Below are 20,347 nucleotides of genomic sequence, written 5' to 3' on the forward strand. Positions count from 1 at the left end.
TAACTCACTGCTCTTGTCTAATACTTCGTCTTACTTTGAAAAATTACGACCGCTACGAACAAAGGGGGTGGCTAACAGTGTGTTAAATTACCGTTTTGAGTGTTCACTACTTTATAGGTCGTTACTTGTGGTATTGCTCCAGTCTGTGAAAACTTGAGCGAGAATAACTTGGAACGAATGGAAAATGACGCCACATTCAGTCGGCTAGTGTTTCGATGTGCCAGTGTAGATTTCCACGGAATTCACGTACAACAGGCATTTAAAATGAAAACCTCGCGTTCTTGATTATGTTCGTAGGACGCAATTTTACGAAAACCATCAAACGCAGAACTTTGTAGTAAGAGAGTTTTTAGTGCGACAAGGCGTGTAGTGGCTTGCAGGCGGGGCAGAAATTTATTTTTTAATGTTTCGCGTAATGTGGCCGAATTCAGACATCTAAAATGTTGTGAAGATGTACTCATTCAGAGGTATAATCTTAAATTGCGGTTGACACACAGTAAGAGGAGTACCGCAGTTGGAAACATTGCGCGTCGCGAGGTAACGTGACTAAGGGCGCTGAAATACGCGGACGTTAGTCGGACAGTATTTCAGAATGAGGGCAATTACTGACTTCCAAGAAACTGCTCGCAAGACTACAAAAACTGAAGAGATTTTTCCGCTACCCCCCTACTCCGGCCACGTTGTCGCTGTTCATGGAGTCAACTTAGGCATCAGACGTATCGTTGTAGTCTATCAGTACCTACCTATTCGCGACGCAGTTTGCAGACAGTATCCCCACACCCCGTAGGGTATCTGCAAAAATTACATCGTCCTACGGCCCACACTTCAGTAGACATGACGTGTCAAAAATTTAGACGCGCGATAAACGGGCTTTTCTTTAAAAAGCGGCGCAAATTAAGCAGACTGTGTTTACCCAGTATTTCAGAATGAGCACTCGCTTTCGAACACACATTAAGAACAATTTCAAACCGTTTGTAAACTTTATCTCGCTTACATGCTTAACGTCAGATGTTACACACGTAAACTCGTCTGCAATGTAATGAGACGTCGGAAGCTGTTTCCTGCGCGGGCGTTGCGGATCCTGAAATCCATTCGCGAATCACAAATCGTGGCGTCACGCCGACACGCTTGTGGCGATGAGACGCAGCACTCGGGTTCATTTGCGTATTTCCACAATGTTCTGGAATTAAGGTTATGGTCAACGAGCAATCTGTAGCTTTCCCCAACACCCTCATTACAAACAGGCGATCATCTGCGTAGTAGTTGGCATATTCTTGAGAATTTATCGTAATGTTTGTACTTCACGAAATAAACATTTCGTATTTTTTATCGCTCTGTCACGTCTCCTCGTTTGTGATTTGCTGATGAAATTTTTTTTAGCACTCTACAACGCTGCACCGCTTTGTTGGGCTGTTCTCGTGTTACTATTTGTCTGATGAGAGAGCCCGGTGTGTCGACAAAGCAACGCGTCAGCGATCTGTGAGGCGCGCCGTGTTCTGTGCGGCCTGCGCTTCAGTCGTATATTATGTGAGGGAGGAATGAATGTCGGTGATTCTGACGCCGTCATTTACCAGCTTCTTCATTTGACGTTGAAATGACACGATTAAAGTGCAGTGTAGATTTCTATGGGCAGCCTGTAACGGGGGCAGAATCTAGATTTAATTTGTGCCATTTCCAGTGCAACAATTGCGAGAGTCGAGGTAGATTTGTTGTTAGTTTCCGTCAGAGGGCTGAATCACGTCAAAATTATAACATTTGTGGGGGCATTTGCTAATTATGTTTGACAGAAACCTACAGTAAACATTATTTCGTTTAGCCAGATACCGTTACAGAAGCCTTACCCGTTATCGACGGTAAGTCACAGTTTCGGAATCGTGGGTGGCCACCGACGTCGCATTTACAGACACTTCGGCGTGACAAAGTACTGAAGACGACCCGTCTTGAAGAGTTCAAAAATGCCATGTCAGTTAAACTGCACATCGCCGTAAAACGCAAATTTGAATACCAAAACCATAAAATTGACAATTTCCTTGGCAAACAGGTAGATCAACACGACGACTGTTCAGTGTGCTCCCCTCATCCACTGCCAGCAAAGAACGCGTGACGTCACAGAAGTGACTGTCGTCACACGTGAGGGACACGATGATTTGATAAAAGTTGCGCGAATTTTATGTATAATAAGTAAGCCGGAATCGGTGCTCTAAATGCCCTTCACTTTCGTGACGTGGAACTGTGTGTGGTGGTTTTCGTATTCATACTCGCCAATCACAAAATACACAACGCAATTGATGCACGCCGTATTAAAGACCAAAACGTATCGTGTGTAGCGAGGTCAGATTTGCTGAATTGTAGAAAGCTGTGGCGTTCACGGATGAACAGTAGCGGCAGCCAAAAGTTTCCTAAAAAGGCCTCCATGTAATCGCGATTGTGTGGAATCAGCTCTTTAGGTCACATATAGATATCCAATAAGGGAGTAAGGTCACTCGTGACTTGGGAATGTGTACAGTGTTTCCGGGTGCTTTCAATGCATTAGGTGTTCTGTCCACAACTGAAATGTGATGTTGCATAAACTTTCACACTGTGGTGTCTCAGATGATACTTGGGCTGGCAGTAAACGTGACGCAACGTGGAGACGGTGGCGAGGTGTCGCCCTGACACGTGGCTGAGGGTAGCCTGCGTGCAGCAGTAACCGTGCTCTACCACTGGCTGCTTGCAGTCTCAAGTTGAGCCACTCGCAGAGCTCCATCGTGGGCTGTGACTGCTGTATGGCGGCGAAACTTGGTATGCTAATGCGCCCTTGCGGAACCGATTTACACTGGAAAGAAATGTTCCCATATCTAATGGATTGGGAACGGAATGTGGACAGGAAGGGACAAACAAGTGAGAAAGGCAGAATGTCGATATTATTAACCGCCACTTGGAGAACTTGTTCAGTATGAGCACCGGAGACTTCCGCGAGGTGTTGCACAGTGACAGATTCGCACCTGCTAACCAACATTGGAATTGATTTCCTCCGGCGCCAACTGGTTTCGCGTTAACGCATTAGCATGTCTACAGTGTTTCGCTCCCTTACCATACTCACAGACCACAGTGGACTTCGGACAGTAGCTGCATTTTACTTACGAGCACCCGGTACTTGAATGTCTCAGACGGAGAAAAAAAAAATCGGTTCGCGAAAATTTCGCTGTCACCTTGGTGTTCCATTCAGTAGTTAATCAGTTAAAAAAATCTGCAGTTTTCTCAGACTTCCGTCGTGTGTTTCACTTTTCTCAAAGCATCAAGGCTCTGCAAGTACCCGTATTTCCAGTACAGGCGGCTGCCTAAACTGGAGCAGCTCGCAGCTGCTGATAGCGGCCGTCGACATTGACCCGTGGCGTAATGGTGTGCTGCGTGACGTCGCACACACTCACGGATAAAACAGAACGCGTGGCTGCTATATTATTTTCTGTAAAGTGTTGTGGTGGAAAAGTGATCCGTTGCTTGGCCAGAGTTCTGGTACAGGTTGTCAGGTTACAGTATGGTTGCCACTCAGCGGAACCAAAGAAATGAAATGTTACAGTAACAATTTTTGTGTGGCACGTATTTCACGCATGTTAGCTTTCGAAGAGTGTTCTATGTCCGTTTTGGTGATGCACAGTTGGAATCGGCAGGTTCAGTGCTGGGCACCGCTTGTCCCTAGTGTGGAGGCAGGTTTACACCTGGGCAACTTTGCGTGTGCGAGAGACGCACGCAGCCTCTGCACGAAGAGGCGTCTGTGCAGCCGGCCAGCCGCGCACGCCCCCGACACGTGAGCACGGCGCCCCGCGGCAGCCACCACTCTCCGGACGAGTGCAGACCGCGCTCTCCCGTCCACGGTTTTTTTGTCTGTTTTTTGTACTGCGTCTCACTGTTACGTTCCTGTGTTTCGCGCCCTTTCAAATTTTCGCAAGCCCATTGGCCGAGTGGTCTAAACAGAAACAAAATGGCTCTGCAGATCATCGTGCATACATACCTGTGGCGCGAGTTCCCGGTAACATCCATTATGGCCTCTACTTTGTGTAGTCAGTGATCGAGTGGCCTTCTGCTAATATTTCAAGTTCATTTGAGTCAGCCACAGTGCAATGAAACCCTATTTTAATCGCTAGATTTTCGAAAATAAATATTAAGAGAAACAGGGCTGTAGTAGAATTATAAACATTATGACTTCAATATAGGAGACAACCGCAATTACGACACACACAGTTTAATTACACAAACCCGTGACCAGTTTCAGATTTTCAAACATCCATTGTTAAGAGCTTTTGCAAGCTGATCAGTACTTGCGTTAACCGCCTACAACCAATCCAGCGATGCGAAATTTCGTCGTTTAGGTAGCAACAAACATCGATGGTCCCTGAAGGAATGAGTAGTCGAAACAACTGCAACATATCGAGATAAGATGTATCCGCCACAGTTGTCTCACAGTATTAAAACGGCCCATTCAGCTTCGCCTGTCACACTGCACAGGATACATTAACCCTCGGCGAATCGCGTTCATGCGCCGAAATTACGTGAGGTTTTTCAGTACTCCACTCGCTCACATTGCGGGGATAAACTTTTTCAGAAAAATGTTAGTTGCTTTGTCGCTGAATATCAGCGTGGGGGCGAAATGTCCATCCTAAATTGATGCCTCCAATTTGACGCAAATCTGAATGCGCCGGCCGTAACAGTCCGCTTTTAATTGTTGTAAGGGATCCAGACGGTACAGTTTGGAGTGTAACCGCCGACGCACTGTCTTCCACACACTTTGCTGCGGTGTTCAGAGTTCGTGGCTTCTGCGTGCTGTTGACTTGTGTGGACTGCGTACAAAAATCTCGTTCAGCCCCCCCCCCCCCCTCCCAGACCCCTTACACGGTTTTTTGCAGCTGCCACATTTGGTCAAATACCTCGCATGTTCCAACACATGAAAAGTCTTGCCTTGTCGGCATTTTGGCAAGGCGCTGACTTCGGAAAAATTCGAATTCTGGAAACGAGTGAATCGTTGACGGTAGCCTTCTGTCTCGCCTTTTACCCGTCGTCTTTAGTTTCTGCACCAGTACGGAGCTGAGCAGCCCAACTCATGATCTCGATCCCCTTGCTCGTTTTACACAAGGCCAAGAAGTCTTTAAATTCTTAGTCAGTCTGGTTGACAACATTGCATTTACGGATTATTTCAATAACGTACGTAATATCTGTACACGTAATGTGCCTCCAAGAACACGTGCGAAATGTTAACCATCGAAGTACTTCTGTGCCCTTACAATTAATCACTGCTGCCCCTAATTTTAATTCACAGAATCTGTTACTTTCTGAACACGCTTGGTTACACTTCACGTGCTGACTTTAATCCCAGTACATACACTGTGTAGCTTACTGTCGGGAATCTTTCCTTAAGCAATGAAAGATAATGTACGTAAATGATGAGTATATGCCTACTTCTATTGAACCCATATTACTCCTCTGTGGTACACAAGTTAATTATGTACGTATATGTAACCGATGCAGTTCCGCGTGTAACTGACGTATACAAAGACGCAGGTATCGTTAATACGTGAGTGTAAGTGTTTGAATTCTAAAATTGGATGTAGAAGTTCGTTATGTGGAGAGCCAAGTACGGAAAACCACTGCATCAATGGCTTTATTCTTCTTTCAAAATAATGCTGAGAAACTTATACACAAGTGCTTTCTAACGCGTAAATACCTAGTGTATGGTGAGCTGTCAGTGTTGCTGTTCATTAACTTGTAATTCACGCCTTACCTACCCTTAGTTCATTTATAGTATCATTGAAGCGTCGTTCCTTTCCGTACGTAAAATTGCGATTACAAGTCACGAAATGCCACAGTAGGTGAAGTAACGTCCTCTATAAAGCACTGCAGGACCTTTGCTTGTCTCTGAGTTGCACGGCTGATAGAATGAATTCTCGTTACCACTCACGAATAATTCCGTCTCTTTTTTTGTTTACGATTAAAATGCTTAATACTTGGGCAAATCTGCTCATAGCAAATATCGCTCTCCTTACTGTTTATCAAAATATGTCCCCGACCTTCCATGCCTTCTTTCTTTCGTCGTGAAAATTTTGCCAACGCCAAGGAAACAAGACGACCGGCAAGTCAGGGATTTTTGTCTCCTTATCTGTCAGTTTCAAACAGCTGTTTCTCTTTAATTTTCTCTTACAGAAATTAGTATTGCGTATTTCTTTATACTTACCGCGTGTACAAATTATTTCCTCTTTTTTACTTATTTACATAAAAATATGCAAATAATCGTTACCACCTAGATAGACGTAAAACATGAAAATTATATCTATGGACGGTTAGTCTCTAAATTGGCTAAAAGAGAATTACTACCGTCTTTGTAGCCTCTTTCATGTAGATGCTTTAAAAATATATTCATTACATGATGAACGGTGCTGTTTTTTTATAAACTCACGCAAAGATTTATTAAAGTGACTTTACTCGACCGAAATATTTCAGACAGGACTAAAGAAAACAACCATGGCGTCAACTCTTTACAGTTTTTGTGTGGTGATCCACAGTGCGGACCTTACTGTAGTTAATTTGGCTCTGAGCACTATGGGACTCAACTGCTGTGGTCATAAGTCCCCTGTAGTTAGTTTCTTACTGTGCTTAGTTTGAAGCGTCAGAAATTAAACTTGGTATTTGAACCTAAGGTAAGTGCAGCTTGCGGGAATGACGTCATACAGCGATATTCTGCGCGGTTATATTGTAAGAATTCGTACCTGTAGCTACGAGATTTCGAGGGATTTTTTCCTTGCTCTTGGTTCAGTACAAAGCCACAAAATGGGGCACCAGTGCCCCGGTAGTATAAAACCGAATACGGCGACCGGTCAGTCTCTTCTGCATCAACGAATCAGAGCGCAGACAACAGCCACTTACTGGGAACTGTTGAAAGTGACCAGCCCTAATATATAAGGGTTACTGCAAAAAACAGCCGCCATAAAATAAGTTCTGACCATCGTACTCGGCGCAACACAAGGGACAGACGGGAAATATTTAGGTTCCTCTTCCGCCCTAGAATGGCGCGTGGCTAGGGTGATCCTCGGTAAGGCGTCTTTATTGGCCGCAGTTTCTCGATTTTTCTCGTCGTCGTCGTCATTTCGCTGCAAGCCTGGAAGCTTCGAGGAGACGCGCTGGCACGGCGGAACAGCGGTTTGTGGGCAGGAAGCGGGCGGCCGCGCAGTGCAGATAACTGCGAGTCGCCAGTCCAGGGTCAGCGGGTGACGTCACGTGGCGAGGCTGATGGAAACCGGCTGCTGCGAGCACACTGGTGTGGGGGGGGGGGGGGGGGGGACGGCGGCAGCAGCAACACTGACGTCACGGCGCAGCGAAGAAAGGCTTCGGTGAACAAAGTACCCACCACCATTCCGCAAAGTCGTCTCAGGTTTGGATCTGTAGGTGGTTACTTCGTTTCACTACATGCCCCATCACGATATTAATTTTGTGGTGCTTTAGGTTTAGATTTGATTGATTCACGAGAAGTGTGTTGGAAAAGAGCACTGTAACGTATTACGATTATGCACATGACTGTATACAGGTACATTCATGACGGTGCATTTTGTGTACTTCATATCGTTTGAAAGCGATGTTTAACGCTGAGCCGGAAAACATTGGCGCGTAAAAAATGTGTACGCCACAGGAAGTTTTTAGGCAGAAGAACGTTTCCTTCAGCTTGGCCGATCTGCTCGGCGGTGGAGATGACCCGAAGTTACGGGGGCGGCGCAAACACCCAGACCCCAAGAGAAGGAAATTAGCGACTCGGCCGGGAATCGAACCTGGGACGCTAACCACGGACTGCAGACTCTGCTGCACCGACCGTGAACACGAGTGGGCCTGGGATACACTGTGTGGGGCTCACCACCTCTCTTCCCTGTTAGAAGTAGTCAGTGTTTCGAAATTCTTCCGTTCATTAACGCCTTAACAACGTCGCGATTTGTCTCTGTGGGGGGGGGGGGGGGGGGGGGGGTGCCAAGGGCGGGATGTGAAGATGTTCTACAAAACAAAAATCTACTCGCATTTTGACCTAGAACATGCGGATTTCTTCTCAGATGGGTCTCTGATAAGAGACGTGTTGTCCGTTCAACGGAAAGAACGATTGTGTTTTGCGGCATGGAATATCCGCTAGCAAACTTCGGGGTCACGTTATTCTGTTTACACTTGTTAATAAATGAAATGGCCATGCTAGTACTCGCAATTATGTAGGAAAATTATATTACAAATCGCCTACTTTCAAAAAGAAATTCATAGCTCAGATCCTCAATAACAGAATTGTGGTTGTGGAATTGCATACAAAGAAAGATTAATTAAACGAGAAAGCTTATTTGTTGTATCTTGAAATATTGATGCACTATTCGAAGTCTTCCGATTATCAAATAGATGATTTTTGGGCACAGGCCACTGATGTCATTGCCAAATAGAAAGAAGAAACACGCTACAAGGCATGCGAAAAAACTGTCAAATTTGTCCAAGGGTGTTATCAGAGGTAACCAACAAGGATGTTCCAATAATAGAGGTTTCACACCCACGTTCTGTGAACGTGTTATTAATAAAACTTCTATAATGTTTTCAACAGCTAAGACGCAGTTACTGTCCAAAGCGCTGAAATTCAATATCGCACCTGCGATTAAAGAACCACACGTGGTAGACAATTTCATAGTAGGCCTTAAATTAGGTTTGGAGTGTACCAAAACGCCAAAGAATGTTCAAACGCGGTTTGGCTAATCCTGTAAAATCTTAGAAAATGAATGATCTGTCGCTCAATCAAAGCATTACGTTATAGAACCGTGAAAAGTATTAATCGTAAACTGGAGAATTAATAGCGCCCTATTTACGAAAGCCGATAACGGGAACTCGTTAATTATAACTTCCAAAGCGGAATACATAGATAAAACAGCCATTTTTCGATCAAAATGGCATTACTTCCATCGAATCAGATCCTACTCAAGCGTTACATAAAGAGATAAGAACAGGTTTGCAGAACACTAATAAATTAATAGGAGTGTTTCTAAAGAAATGGCTCCTGAAAACGAAACCGAAGCCGCCCATACTAACGAGACAATTCAACGTGCACAAAAACTTCCATCCGATACGTCCTATCGTGGACAGTACAAACAGTACGTACCACAAGCTGGCTGTCTGTTTACATCGCAAAATTAAGGACAACTTCGCTTTCCAGAAAAATTACTTTCAGAAACTCTGTCGAATGGTAAATAAACTGAATAATGTAATCTGCCATGCCACATCCGAGCTGGCCCCCTTTGAGGTTTCCAGCCTCCGTACCAACGTACCTGTAGATCGGACTTAAGCTTCCATAAGAAATTACCAGATATTGAAATTGATGAGCTCATGAATCTCCCGCGCCTTGTTTTGAAATACAATTACTTTTCTTTTAAAGACAAAATATACTCACAACCGTACGGGTTAGCATTGGGTAGCCCTCTAGCTGGGATTCTTTCCGATATATTCGTGGATACGATAGAATCTCAATTTTTTGTTAGTAATATATAGATGGCGGAGAAAATAAAGCTGTATGCCGAGATACATGGATGATATTCTCTTGGTAATTGACTCATCCCAAGAAGACATAGATCAGATACTTGTACTGTTCAACGATCTCCACGAGAAAATTTTTACTCTTGAAAACGAGTCATCCAGTATGACGTTGTAGATCTTAAGTTATCTATAGTCGATGATCACATAGAATGTGACATCTTCATCTCCAGGAAGCATAAGTTTTCTGAGAATGTCATACCTGCCGATTCTGCACACCCGCTGGCGCATAAAATGGCACTTTCTCGTTCTAGTATACATAGAGCGATATCCATTCCCCTATCCGCAGAAGCCTTCGAACACGAACTGGCAAACCTTGAAACAACACCGCGAAATAACGGTTACGAGCTTGAAATGAAGAGACGGCTGTAAGACAGGAAAGTAAATAATAATGGAACTAAAAGTTCCACGTTAGGTATCATGCCAGAAGTTTGTCCCTTCATAGATAAAGTTTCATATTAAATAGGGCGTCTTCTAAAGAACCCGGGGTTCCAGACAATTTTGCCTACTAATAGTAGGCTGCAGAAGAACCTGATTCACACTTTAAAAAAGCCTAAATTGTCATTATCCGGGGTTTACAAGATTGCATGTGACAATTGTCCGAAATTTTACATCGGCCAAACAGGAAGAGCCTTACTAACGAGATACAAGGAGCCTATCCCTACTAAAGTTGCGGATGGCAAGCGTGGTTCGACATTCGCTGAACACTTGGTGCAAACGGCTCACGCACTCAACCCTCCGAATAATACTCAGCTCTTGCATTGCGAAGTTCACGTACTACATGACAAAAAATAACCTTCTTAACGACCAGCTGCAGCTGCGAAGCAAAAACTTTTTTGAAGGAGTTCAACCGTTATTCCATCCGCCATAATCGTAGGGAGTAATCAACATGTTTTAGCACTCCCGTTTTGCCGAATGGCTGGGATCATCCGATATTTCAAACCCGTAGTTATCCCCATGCTAGGTTGGCTTAAAATAGTAACTGCAAAAACAAAACGGAAGCTAATCCTACCGCTGATGAAGAAGAGAGCGTACTTTTAAACTGGGCCAAGCCATAGATCCAGTCTCGTATTTACGCCGTGACAACAGTATTGTGGGAAATCGTAACCCATTAGTCTCCGTCAATGCACGATTATTCCAATTGCATATTCCAGTTTACTCAACGAGATTCTAAATCGAAATGCAGTGATACGTAGTTCTGAAATGAATTCAACTCCATGTTTGCAATGTACGTGTTAATTCCACCTCCGCATCACACTTCAGTGCCCTTCAGAGATTACAGCTGTGGTAAACATTACCAAATGGCTTCGCATTCTACGAACCCGGATTGACGTGAGCTGTGGAAGTTTGTGCGGCATTCGGGTTAGAGTTTGAAACACGTATGTAACGTAGCAGCTATGGCGAGGCATTGCAGCGTCTCTGACCAGAGAGTATGCGCTTGACCGCGCGAGTGTTACGAGCAGTACTCTGTCAGTAGTCGTTGCGAGCAGTAGCTTTGTTCAGTCGTCGTGGAGTACGCTAGTAGTCGTCATGTAGAGCGGTCGGTCAGTAGTAGCAGCCCAGTGCGGTTTTGTGTGATGTAGTGTGTCGGCAACACTGGTCAAGATGCTGAATAAGGTATACTGTTAATTAAGATAATCATCGGATAATGTAAGGTTTATTTATTGTAATTAATTTTCAACAAGTGCCCCCAATAATAATTTTGATTTCAAAAGCAATATTACATAAAATTTTTATTTACTTGAAGTAACTATTTCGTTCCACTTCCCTTAAACAAAAGTTTCAGTTTTCAGTTAAATAATAAAAAAAGGGAATATTATTATTTGCAATGGAGTTCCTCCGAGCCGTGCGCAAGAATAAGAGCAGAAATTTGACTAGCTGTTACAATGAGGTAAGAATTTAATTCTGATTTTTGCACAGGGCCAAAGACCGATATTTTGGTTTAATTGAATTTCATTAGCACTGAATTGTTTTTCATTATTTTTGTGGGAGCTTATACCAGAGTCAGATTGGGAATTTCACATTTTTGTTGCCTTTGTCAGTACAGTTCATTGCAGGGAGGTTATTCTTGGCTCATATTCATTTATTATTTCTGTCTTAAAAATTTCAGTGGAGAGGTTACACTTAGCGCAATGTCCATTAGCATTTCTAAATAATATTGTCATTTCTGTTTTTAAAATTTCAGTGGAGAGGTTACACTTGGCGACACCCAGTCCAGGATCGTATTTCGTTGAGAGTCTTTTGAACAACAGTCAGATATCTGCTCTTATTTGCTTAGATATAATTAGGATTTGGCGCTACGCTTTTACTAATTTTGTGACTTTCTTTCTACAGGTCAACGGCAATTCGTTGCTCTGTTGTATTTGTGTGTTGTTTTTGCATTGTGCTTATCTGTTTTGTGAATATTTGTGACTATTGTAAAAATGCCGCGAAAGACTGTGAATAGTGTATCGTGAAGTATTGTGAATGAAATTACCGACTTAAACAACGTGACCGATAGTAATTGTGACACGCAGTGTAATGATGACAATCCTGCGTTCACTAACAATCAGTGCATTCCAACCACTAGTGATGACTTTTACCCTGATAATGAACAAACGAACTCAATTGTCTCGTCTGTTAATTTGACGACAATTGATGACGCAGAACGCTCTATTGTAATGAGCGCTGCCAAGCTTAACACACCCGATTTGGAAAACTCAAGTAACGTACAGACAAATTTGTCTAATGAAAATGAACAGGATACTCAAAGTACGACGGATTTATTTAATTCCGAAATAGTGACTGACAGTGTACGTCCGACTGATAAACCTTTCTGTAAATTACAGAATGACCAAATGGTCACGCAAAACGAGAAAATTCCAGATCCACCACTAAACAGCACAGAGAATATAAACGCTAGTTTTGACTTGGTACGAATTATGAGAAGTTTGCTACAACAGCAAAGTGAGAAAATAGACAACAGTAGTAAAGATCTCAAACAACAACTTAGTGCAGATATCAAACAACAGAGTGAGAATACAGACAACAATTTCAGACAACAGAGTGAAAATTTCAAACAACTTAGAGAACAGTATAAACAACTTAATGCAAAACTTGATGAGCAGAACAAACGACTGGAAGAAGAGAACAAACAATTTAGAGAACGGAACAAACAATTTTCTGAAAGTATTAAACAGCCGAGAGAAAAACACGATAACCTTAATGAACAGAACAAACAAGCTAGCGAACAGATTACAGCTGTTACCATACAATGTCAGGACATTAAAGAACAATTACGTGTGAATACTAAGACTTGTGCTAATAACAGTAATGAAAAAGTTGGCACTGTTGCACAAGAATTAAGTAGCACACGTGTAGGCACAACAGAATCACATAAAGACAAGATTAATGCAGTCACTGAATAATGCCTTAAAAACGCAGTACAGATTCGCGACGAGATTAATTTAGAGTCAGTGGAAGTTTCACACACTCCGAATACGGAAGTTGACGAGAAATTTGCACGACAGATCAACCAAATTGACGAAAGTGTTACAGTAACAGAGTTGAAAACTATTTCAGTCACCAATACGTCACAGAATCCGCCACGTTGCGAGCATTTGTCTGACTCACGCAGCGTGTATAATGTGAGCAATTTACAGCAACTACGCGACTTAAAATCCGAAAAGCCACGCGACTTAAAATCTGAAAAGCTACGTAACTTGAAGTACGAAATGACACAGACAAACAAATTCTCACACAAAACCGAACGTGTTCTCAAATTCAGTGACGAGAACGTTGATAATAAGCAGTTTGCATTTGTAAGAAAATGTAAGGAATTTAATAATGACAGCGTACAGGTACACGCTTTGCACTGTATACGACAATTTATCTTTGTACATTCACCGCTATTACCTGTAATGCAGAAACTAGCTTTGAACCAGAGGCGACAATTTGTTATTGTATTTTCATCAGCATTGTCTGTAATGAGGAAACCTGAATTAGCACGGATACAACAATTTGCCTTTGAAATTTTACCGCTATTGCCTGCAACGCAAAAGCTAAAATTTATTTGCAGTGCGTAATAGACCTCAGGGGATTCATTACGCTTTAATGAATATGTGCCGTAGCGAGTATAGGGCCCCGAGCTGTAGTAGTGCTGTTTCATCTTTAGTTTTCTGCACTGCTGCCTTCTCTTCTACTATCCTTTATATCTATCAAAACAGCTCTTTAACTATTGCTCTATCTAGGATTAAGAATATGTAATGAAAACCCGATAAGACAAATTTTTACCGAATGTGACAATTTTCATTAGGCACTCCAGAATCACGAGAATTTTAATAACGGATAAAATCGTAATCATCAGTATGTGTAAAATTAACAGCAAACGCATTTTTTGGTAACAATAGATGTTTTTCGCTACAATAGCATAAAAGTCAACCGCTTAGCATACCTAACCAACAATGCAGTCTACAAGGTCAACCAAACTTCAATGTTTCGCCGCGTGCACGTATAGTCCCAGCCCCAACAAATAGTAACGCATGGCAGCAAAGAAATAACTACGTACAGACAACACACTATTTCAACTCGTATCGCAATGCGCCGTATAGAAGTTACTATCATGACAGACGTAAAAATAACGAGCACAATTTTCAGCGTACATTTAATAACAGTCGATCTTATGAGCAGCAACAACACATTATCATGAATGATCCAAACAATAGGTGTCATCTATAGCGTAACACGTCAGTAAGAAATAACAGAACAGTTCATATAGTGGATATGCCACAGCATCCTCCCGTAAAATAAATAACGGCACGTACGATAGATTTTAACCAGATACAGCACAGATTGCATATTACAGTAACGCAAACATTACTTTTGACACGCAGAATTTTGCTCACGAGAATGTTATTTGAAACATGCTCTGTTGAATGCACCACTTTTATCGCACCCAGATCTTACTAGAAATTTTTCCATTGCCACCGATAGTTCTAACACCGCTTTAGGCGTACACATTTTCCAGGAAATTGAAGAAGATGGTTCAATAGTAATTAAAAACATCGCATTTGCAAGCCGCATTTTGTCACCTGCTGAGCGAAATTATTCCGTTACAGAACTGGAAACATTATGTGTTGCATGGGCTTTCACGAGATTTAGGCATTTTCTTTATGGCAGACATACCACAGTTTACACAGACCACAGAGCGATACAATATTTACTTTCGGCTAAATTCACACACGATAGATTAAGTAGATGGAAACTTTATTTACAGGAATTTAATTTTACAATAGTTCACATTCCCGGCACACAAAATGTTATAGCAGACGCACTATCGCGTTCTCTCGGCAACAATCAGCAAGACGTAGCAACCAACTTCTGCAAAACAAATTTCAGTGTCATGTACATTCAGCAAGTTGCATTTGAAAACTTTGTTTCATCGTCATTACAGGACATAGCAAAAGAGCAAAATAAAGACGACGTGTGGAAAGAAATTAAACAGCTTTGGCAAGATAAGAATAATGTTACGATTAGAAACCATTACATTGTACGCAATGACATTCTGTTTCGCCGCTCTCATCCTGACAGCAACAATTGGTTATTATGCATTCCTGCCGAACTGGTTAACAAATTAATTTGGTACACTCATTTAAGTTACGCACATTACGGAGCAAGAAAATGTTTTCTTATACTGAGACAGAACTGTTATTTTACTAACATGGAGAAATGTATACGACGAGTTTTAGCGTCTTGTAAAATTTGCCAGAAAGCTAAATCAGACACCACTTCACATATTCCTCCTTTATATCCCATTGTACCTGTTAAATTAAGACACATGGCCGCAGTAGATATTTTTGGTCCAATTCCGAGAACTAACAGAGGTTTTTGCTACATCTTTGTCGCTGTTGAGCTCACTTCAAAATTTGTTACTTTCACTCCATTACGCAAAGCTACTGCTAAAACTGTTTCGAAAGCATTTGTAAAACATTTTCTATTTCATGTAGGGCATGTGATGAAAGTAATTTCTGACAATGGATCTCAATTTCGTAGTAGCGTATGGACACGCATGTTACGAGCCAGAAACATTTCTCCGATCTATATATCCAAGTACCATGCTTCTTCGAACCCTTGTGAACGGTTAATGAAAGAAATTGGTAAGCTGTGCCGAATATACTGCCACAAAAGACATATTGATTGGGATACACACATACTCTCATTCCAAGATGTAATTAATTCCATTCCAAATGAATCCACTATGCTATCTCCGTCTGTTATACTGAAAAACGTTGAACCACCAAACAAAATTAAAGAATTAGTAAAATTCCCCAAATGTCGTCGACTAAGACACCACGAAATAATTGACATTGCGCTGAACAACATCAAACGTGCCGCAGAGCGCCGGAGAAGACAGCAAAAACAGGTTTGTAGACGCCGAGACTTTCACGTTGGACAGAAGATATTGGTACGTACACACTATTTATCCAGTAAATTAAAAGGTAAGTGCAGTAAATTTGAACTTCTATACGCAGGTCCATATCGGATTCGCAGCATCCCTCACCCCAATGTTGTACACGTCGAAACTTTGAGAACTAGAAAATCGAAAGGCAATCATCATATCTCAAACATTAAACCGTTTATTGAATGAAGACACTTTATGATTCAACACACTATGATGTCATTTACTAATGCAATTATTTCACCTGACTAATTACTGATGATTATCGTATTTTTTCTTGGCAAGTGCCCGGCAAGGTAAGGTTAGCAGGTCGCTTTTCTTGTCGATACACATCAGACCGTGCACATTTTCCATTTTTTTTCGTGTGTATGATTGTACTCCAGTTTTGTTTGTATGCACTGTGTAATAGTTAAGATATAACACACACCAGTTGACTTTGACATTTTTTTTTGCCTTATGACATCTCAACATCGTGACTGTTTTACATTTTTTGCTGCTGCATTGTATTATTCTGTGTACATTTTTGCATCTGAACACTGTCAATGTCTTTGACACATTACGTTTTCTGTCATGTTAGGCTGTATGCTTAAGTATGTTACCATAAACCAGTCATTATTTAGTGGGTATATGATTCAAATGCAAGACATTAATCTTTGTTCATCAATTTCAGAAAGAAATGGTGCGTGTAAGAAATAAATTCAACAGAAATGGGAATTTCACCCACGGAATAAACGAAAGGAGATGCGATAACTTTATGAGGAAGAGTAAATGGATCAGGATTAACAAGCATTAACAAGAATATACTATACTCATCATAGAATAGCAGTCTTAACTAATTTTTTCTTTCAGAATACAAGGTGATTGATGCAGGCTGTCAGACAGAACTACACATCTTAGTTTTAGTGATGAAATATGCTAGAGATAAGGAAAAGTTGTATAATGAGTAATGAAGTGATTTTTTGCAGATGATAATGAATACTGATGAATAAGATGAAGAATATGCTATTATGAATAATGAAGTGATTGATAATGAAGTTTTTTTTCCTTACAGATGAGGATAATGTTGAAGTTATGTATTTATGCTATGTAGTTATTTAAGTATTTGTTGCAGTTTGTTTTGACAGCAGGTGTTATATTGCATAGTAGGATGACGGAAAATTTTGGAAAGGACAGCTATGGAACACATTTTATACACATTTCACCACCTGTTAATTCGAAGTTCACTACTTTTCAGCATAGTGTGCGTTTCTTCTTTCAGGTCAATAATCCATTTTGTATATTTTTTCCAGGAGAAGCTTTTCATGATACTTACTAAACCTGTTTCTTATTATACCTGTTCTAGTACTTGCATTTTATTTTTTTACCCATTTGTGTCTATCATTTATAAATGTGATCACATATACTGCCTTGTTACATAACCTTGCTACAGCTGACTCATGACGAATGACGTTACCTATCCTCATTTGCAGCAATAGGTCAAAAGCAAGTAGTGTTATGCCTCAGCAATTAATTATCGATCCCAACGCAATGCATTGCTAACAAAAAAAAAGTATTACCAGTCCCACATAATGCCACTAGTTTATGATAATTCTGAATAATACTGATCAACTTTGAATAGTATGTCACTTCAGTAATGACTTCTTAATGATACAAAAAAAATATATGTATAAAATAATGCTTTGTAACTGGCTAATAACTGCCACTGTTTATTGTAATGAGACTACTTATAATGCCCATGATTATTAATGCTATGACTGTAATTAACTGACTTTTAATAATGACTTAGTGATGATCTGAATAATACTAAATAATGAACTATGTTTTATTCTATTCAATACTTGCTGGCCACTGAGTGCCAATAATTAATGTCACTCCATGAATATGTTATTAATTATGCCATTAATCAACTCTTGTTTTCCATGCTATACTTTGTAACTGGAAAAGAATGCGACTGGTTAATAATGCTTTGTAATTAGGAAAAGGCTAATGATTCTTACTATATATTGAAATGACAAATAATTAATTAACTATGCCATACTTCGTAACTGGAAAAGAATGCGATTGTTTCATAATGCTTTGTAATTAGGAGAAGGCTAATGATTCTTAATTATGCTTTGTAACTGGAAAAGAATGCGACTGTTTAATAATGCTTCGTAATTAGGAGAAGGCTAATGATTAATACTATATTGAAATGATAAATGATTAATTAACTATGCCATACTTTGTAACTGGAAAAGAATGCGATTGTTTCATAATGCTTTGTAATTAGGAGAAGGCTAATGATTCTTACTATATTGGAATGACAAATGATTAATTAACCATGCTATACTTTGTAACTAGTAAAAGAAGGCTACTGATTCTATGTAAAACAATTAATGAACATTTTTCTGTAATACTACATACTTGGTACAGAAATGTTCAATAACTGGGCTATGAATGCCACAAACTACTAACGAAGACTGTAATTGTGAATATTATGTGACTTAATGTCCTTCACCTCATGAGCTAACTACCCTGAATTACTGCAATGTCCATTTGTCCTGTCTATCCTAGTGATCATGGAGCACTATCTTTGGTTTTGCACTAATTCTACGTTGGTGTGCCTTGTAAGAGCGTGGTCTTGACACGACATGCTGTCCACCACCGTGAGCGGTGAAGACGTTATTATGGTCCCACTGTTTGGTGTACCTAATGTACTGCCAAAATGAAAACATGGAACATTACTATGACAGTTCAGTGTCTTGGCTACACTGATAAATTCTGATGGGAAAAGAACTTCAAGTTGTCACTTGGTGTTGTACTTCTGTGGAAAGATATGGACTTTCAGAACAGCTGTGTGCAATCTAAAGTGCTACAACCATGATGCAATCCTTCCCTTTCCTATCCTAATTCTTGTCACATAGTGAAAATCATTTTTTGCTAACATCATTTATGTTCATAGGCTATACATTGTTTTTCGATTTGCTGAACTCCAGTGCGAGTACACTTATGTCACTTGTCGAGATGATTTTTTTGCCATTATGTTTATTTATTGCGAAAATGCTAAAGACATTTTTTTTTCGATTTGTTCTGAAGTACAGTATATGTACACTCTTGTCTTTTATATTGTATATACATTTTTATTTTAATGATATGTTCTGAACTACAGTGCATGTGCACTTATGATACGTGTTAATATGTTTTCTACTGAACTTCAGTGCCTGTGCACTTTTCTCATTTTTCAATATGATTTGTACTATTCTGTATATTCAATGCTTCAATGCGTATGCACTTATGTCCTTTGTTACTAATTGTATATACACTCCTGGAAATGGAAAAAAGAACACATTGACACCGGTGTGTCAGACCCACCATACTTGCTCCGGACACTGCGAGAGGGCTGTACAAGCAATGATCACACGCACGGCACAGCGGACACACCAGGAACCGCGGTGTTGGCCGTCGAATGGCGCTAGCTGCGCAGCATTTGTGCACCGCCGCCATCAGTGTCAGCCAGTTTGCCGTGGCATACGGAGCTCCATCGCAGTCTTTAACACTGGTAGCATGCCGCGACAGCGTGGATGTGAACCGTATGTGCAGTTGACGGACTTTGAGCGAGGGCGTATAGTGGGCATGCGGGAGGCCGGGTGGATGTACCGCCGAATTGCTCAACATGTGGGGCGTGAGGTCTCCACAGTACATTGATGTTGTCGCCAGTGGTCGGCGGAAGGTGCACGTGCCCGTCGACCTGGGACCGGACTGCAGCGATGCACGGATGCACGCCAAGACCGTAGGATCCTACGCAGTGCCGTAGGGGACCGCACCGCCACTTCCCAGCAAATTAGGGACACTGTTGCTCCTGGGGTATCGGCAAGGACCATTCGCCACCGTCTCCATGAAGCTGGGCTACGGTCCCGCACACCGTTAGGCCGTCTTCCGCTCACGCCCCAACATCGTGCAGCCCACCTCCAGTGGTGTCGCGACAGGCGTGAATGGAGGGACGAATGGAGACGTGTCGTCTTCAGCGATGAGAGTCGCTTCTGCCTTGGTGCCAATGATGGTCGTATGCGTGTTTGGCGCCGTGCAGGTGAGCGCCACAATCAGGACTGCATACGACCGAGGCACACAGGGCCAACACCCGGCATCATGGTGTGGGGAGCGATCTCCTACACTGGCCGTACACCACTGGTGATCGTCGAGGGGACACTGAATAGTGCACGGTACATCCAAACCGTCATCGAACCCATCGTTCTACCATTCCTAGACCGGCAAGGGAACTTGCTGTTCCAACAGGACAATGCACGTCCGCATGTATCCCGTGCCACCCAACGTGCTCTAGAAGGTGTAAGTCAACTACCCTGGCCAGCA

General features: G+C 41.6%; 1 protein-coding gene across 2 annotated transcripts in view; it reads left to right on the forward strand.

Annotated features, from left to right (window-relative positions):
- The window catches only part of LOC124554195 (ankyrin-3-like), a 78,067-nt gene that overhangs the window by 21,666 nt on the left and 36,054 nt on the right, over positions 1 to 20,347 (forward strand). The gene's annotated exons all lie outside the window — the stretch shown is intronic.

Source organism: Schistocerca americana, chromosome 11 (assembly GCF_021461395.2).
Source record: "Schistocerca americana isolate TAMUIC-IGC-003095 chromosome 11, iqSchAmer2.1, whole genome shotgun sequence".
Classification (NCBI taxonomy): Eukaryota; Metazoa; Arthropoda; class Insecta; order Orthoptera; family Acrididae; genus Schistocerca; species Schistocerca americana.